Source organism: Mandrillus leucophaeus, unplaced genomic scaffold (genome assembly GCF_000951045.1).
Source record: "Mandrillus leucophaeus isolate KB7577 unplaced genomic scaffold, Mleu.le_1.0 Scaffold495, whole genome shotgun sequence".
Lineage (NCBI taxonomy): Eukaryota > Metazoa > Chordata > Mammalia > Primates > Cercopithecidae > Mandrillus > Mandrillus leucophaeus.
In genome coordinates this window covers 534,185-539,043 of record NW_012105309.1, presented here as the reverse complement: position 1 = coordinate 539,043, position 4,859 = coordinate 534,185, and positions in this window count along the sequence as shown.

The following is a 4,859-nucleotide window of genomic DNA, read 5'->3' as shown; positions in this document are numbered from 1 at the left end:
CCGGAAACTTGACCAAGATCAGCTGGCTAGAAAGTGGTAGAGTGGAAACAAGAAACCCGAGGCAGCAGGGCTCAGCCCCTCATCAGTGGCTAGTTTCAGCATGTCATAGTTTCATTTTGGCTGGGTGCGGTGGCTCATGCCTGTAATTCATCACTTTGGGAGGCCGAAGCGGGCGGATTGCTTGAGGTCAGGAGTTTGAGACCAACCTGGCCAACATGGTGAAACCTTGTCCCTACTAAAATTACAAAAATTAGCCGGGTGTGGTGGCACACGCCTGTAGTCCTAGCTACTCAGAAGGCTGGAGCAGGAGAATCGCTTGAACCTGAGAAGGAGAGGTTTCAGTGAGCTGAGGTCGTGCCATTGCACTCTAGCCTGGACAAGAGAGCGAGACTCCCTCTCAGAAAAATAGTTTTGTTTGAATTATCTTTCTGTGAAAGGGATAGGTTCTGGTTCCCACACTTCCTGTGTACCGATCTTATTTGATAGAACAAAATTTGAATGTGCTACCTACATCATAGACTGTTCAGTGATGCAAAGAAAGATAGATAAGTAGATGGACGGATAGATTATGAATATAGATAGATAGGCATAGAGCTAGAGCTAGAGATATCTTCCTCCTATCTGCTCACTATGCCAGGGTATCCTTGAAGCATTTGTTAACTTAACAGAGCCACAGCATAGGAGAAACTTGGGTCTCGAATGACTGCATGGAGCAAAGTCTGCCCTTGAGTAAGTGCCCCAACACTCTGGACCCTGCTGCCTCCACTCGGGCTGAAGAATTCAAGAAAACCCACCTGTCTGTTATATCCCTTCCCTCCAGAGAGATCAGAGTATTCGTAATCTCATTATTTATTTTGACTTTGATAGGTTACTTTGTTGTAAAACAACTCTTTTCTTGATGTTGTGGTGTTTGGCACTTTGATCCTGCAGGGACTGCCCATTGGGATCAGCGAGGAAAACAAGACAGTGTTTTGAATTGCAGTTGAGAGAATAGGGAAATAAAGGCTTCAACTCAGACCCCATCCCTGGACAGAGAACATTCCCATCTACATACAGGGACACCAAGATGAGGAAACATATCTTGTCTTTCAGTACATCGTCCCCTTCATTCTGCTACAGCCAGCAAGCAACGCTCTGTGAGCACACTCACCGTCCCAGAGCCCATCCCCTAACTACCTTCTCTATCAAACTTGCACACACCAAGCAATATTTCCCCAGCCTGCCCTAAGTCACCCTAGAGCCACGTACCAGACAACCTAGAGCTCAGAGCCTGTCAAAAGTATCCCAAGTATCCAATTCTAAGCTTGGGGACCTAGGAGACCTGCCCTGCCTCATCCTTTCCTTGCTGTGAGAACCCCAGGAAGGCTATGGGCCATGTTCTCCCCTCTTCCTCCTGCTGCCTCCTGACCCACCCTGGTGCTTCCTGCATGGCCACACCTCCTGCTTCTGGGAATCTGTGAGCATCAGCTTCTTCCTTCATAATATCACTTCGTGTGTGTGTGTTTACCATGCCTAATTAAAACAAACCCAAGCATTTTTAGAACACAGATCCTGTTCTGATACTTTTTCGGATCCTCAAAAAAAAAACAAAAAAAAAAAAAAAAAACCAATGAGGTTATGCATTCGATATACCTAAGACGCAGTGATAAACTTGCTAGACATCTTCCTATGCAAATAAGCATAAAAATGATGTACAAATCTTTACTTAGCCAAAAAAAAATGTTTCTGGTGGATTTCATGCAAGATGATGGAAAAAGAAAATGATGATTATGGTTCAAAATGTTCTAGGTTCTTAGAGTTCCAAGTACAGGGGAAAAAAGAAAGAGAAAAAAGTATTTAAAACAAAAAGAAAAAAATTTTAAAAATAAACAGAAAATAACAAAATGTTCTTGCTAGCTTCTCAGGGTTCAAAGTAGAAGAAAAAAAGAGAGAGAAAAATGTAGTTAAAACAAAAAGAAAAAATTAAAAAAAGAAACAAAAAGAAAATAACAACATTTTCTTGCTACAAAAGGAAAAAAAGACAGTCAAGGGGCCTGACAATGTCCAGGGAGGAGAGAGATGCAATCTGCTCCCACTCTGGAGTCCTGTGTATGTTTGTCCACATGAGTCCTCATAGCAGACCAGTCAGAGAAAAAAGTCAGCTTGCATCACTTTCCAGAATTAATCGTTTCATTTTTCTTAAGTTCAATTAAACTATTTTTTTTTCTTAATGGGAGAGTGTCCTAGTTTTCCCCTTTCATTCTTTGAGAGGTAACCATGTCCTCCCTGAAGCAGCAGAAATCTCTGTTGGCTGCTCCTATCTGAAAGGAAATATAGTCCCTCTCCGTTTCAGGAGAATGTATACTTTATCCACTAACGATGCAGATATTACTTACATTCCTACAGTGCTTTAAAATGATGACGAGCTTTCAAGTCCGTTTTGTCATCTAATTCCTCCAGTAAGCAGTGATATAGGCAGAGTAGAGAATGTTTATACCCATTTTACAGATGGAGCTCGAAGATGAGGTAAAAGGCTGACACTTGGAGATAAGGACACTTCTTTTCCCGGAAACTTGACCAAGATCAGCTGGCTAGAAAGTGGTAGAGTGGAAACAAGAAACCCGAGGCAGCAGGGCTCAGCCCCTCATCAGTGGCTAGTTTCAGCATGTCATAGTTTCATTTTGGCTGGGTGCGGTGGCTCATGCCTGTAATTCATCACTTTGGGAGGCCGAAGCGGGCGGATTGCTTGAGGTCAGGAGTTTGAGACCAACCTGGCCAACATGGTGAAACCTTGTCCCTACTAAAATTACAAAAATTAGCCGGGTGTGGTGGCACACGCCTGTAGTCCTAGCTACTCAGAAGGCTGGAGCAGGAGAATCGCTTGAACCTGAGAAGGAGAGGTTTCAGTGAGCTGAGGTCGTGCCATTGCACTCTAGCCTGGACAAGAGAGCGAGACTCCCTCTCAGAAAAATAGTTTTGTTTGAATTATCTTTCTGTGAAAGGGATAGGTTCTGGTTCCCACACTTCCTGTGTACCGATCTTATTTGATAGAACAAAATTTGAATGTGCTACCTACATCATAGACAGTTCAGTGATGCAAAGAAAGATAGATAAGTAGATGGACGGATAGATTATGAATATAGATAGATAGGCATAGAGCTAGAGCTAGAGATATCTTCCTCCTATCTGCTCACTATGCCAGGGTATCCTTGAAGCATTTGTTAACTTAACAGAGCCACAGCATAGGAGAAACTTGGGTCTCGAATGACTGCATGGAGCAAAGTCTGCCCTTGAGTAAGTGCCCCAACACTCTGGACCCTGCTGCCTCCACTCGGGCTGAAGAATTCAAGAAAACCCACCTGTCTGTTATATCCCTTCCCTCCAGAGAGATCAGAGTATTCGTAATCTCATTATTTATTTTGACTTTGATAGGTTACTTTGTTGTAAAACAACTCTTGATGTTATTAAGGTGAGATAGTCCCAAGATTGTTTCTTCTCACTGTATAAGAAAAGCAACTAGGGCAGAAATAACCAAATCAAAAAGTGCATTAAAAACAGGTGGCTGTGGGTGTCCTATTATCTTTTGCTTGTGTTGATTAAATTTAGTGTTTGCACATAACATAAAGAGATACTCAGTTCAATTTGACTTTCGGAGAAATTACAATTTTTATTAGTATAATTTTTATTAGTACAATTTTATTAGTACAAATTTATTAGTACAATTTTTATTAGTACAATTATTTTTATTAGTACAATTATTTCCAAATATTGCAAATATCAGAGCAAATAACCCCCAACTCATAGTGATTCAATATAATAAAGGTTTATATATCACTCATGGAATAGGCTGCAGGATGGCGGGCATTGAGACACTCATGTGGGGGCAGTCTTTGCTCCATGCAGTCATTCAAGACCCAAGTTTCTTCTGTGCTGTGGCTCTGTTAAGTTCAACAAATGCTTTGAGAATACCCTGGCATAGTGAGCAGATAGGAGGAGGATCTCTCTCTCTCTCTCTATCTCTCTCTCCTTCTTCATCTCCACCTCCACCTCCATCTCCACCTCTATCTCCATCTCCATTACTCTCTCTCTCTCTCTCCCCCTCCATCTCCACCTCCACCTCCATCTCCACCTCCACCTCCACCCCCACCTCCACCTCCACCTCCATCTCCATCTCCATCTCCATCTCCATCTCTATCTCGATTTCTATCTCTATCTCTATCAGATCTGTATCTAAAATCTCCCTCTCTCTTTCTCTCTCTCTCTATCTATCTTTGTATCACTGAACAGCCTGTGACACAGGTAGCACATTGAAATTTTGTTTCATCCAATAAGATTGATGCACATGAAATGCAGGAACCAGAATCTATTTGTTTTATGGAAAAATAATTGAAAAGAAACCATTACTTGTTGAAAATGGCTACTGATGAGGGGTTAAAGATGAAATCTAAAAATACAGTGTCATTTTATTTTGTATAAAAGTTAAAGAACATTCTGAGTCTGCTGAAGGTTTTTACTTCTTTTATTTCTGCAGATACCTCTGAGACTATTTTGTTTCGATGTGTTGTTGAAACAAAGCATAGATATTATTCAGATATATAGTATTACCTGCCAGTAGCTTTGTCATCAATCTGACTGAGATACATCACCAAGCAAAAGCAAACTTTAAATATGAAATAGGCAGTCTTCATTCAAAATATTTATAGGCATTTAATATGGATAACCACTATTTCACTCATAATTTTTTCTTAATTATAATTGAGGAAGAACATACAGTAAGTTACAAAGAGAACAGTGATTCTCTGTTTCATGACTCTCAGCACACTAGCATTAAACAGCAGGTACAGAGATTTTTTTTTCTCTCTGTATCATGTTTTGTTCTG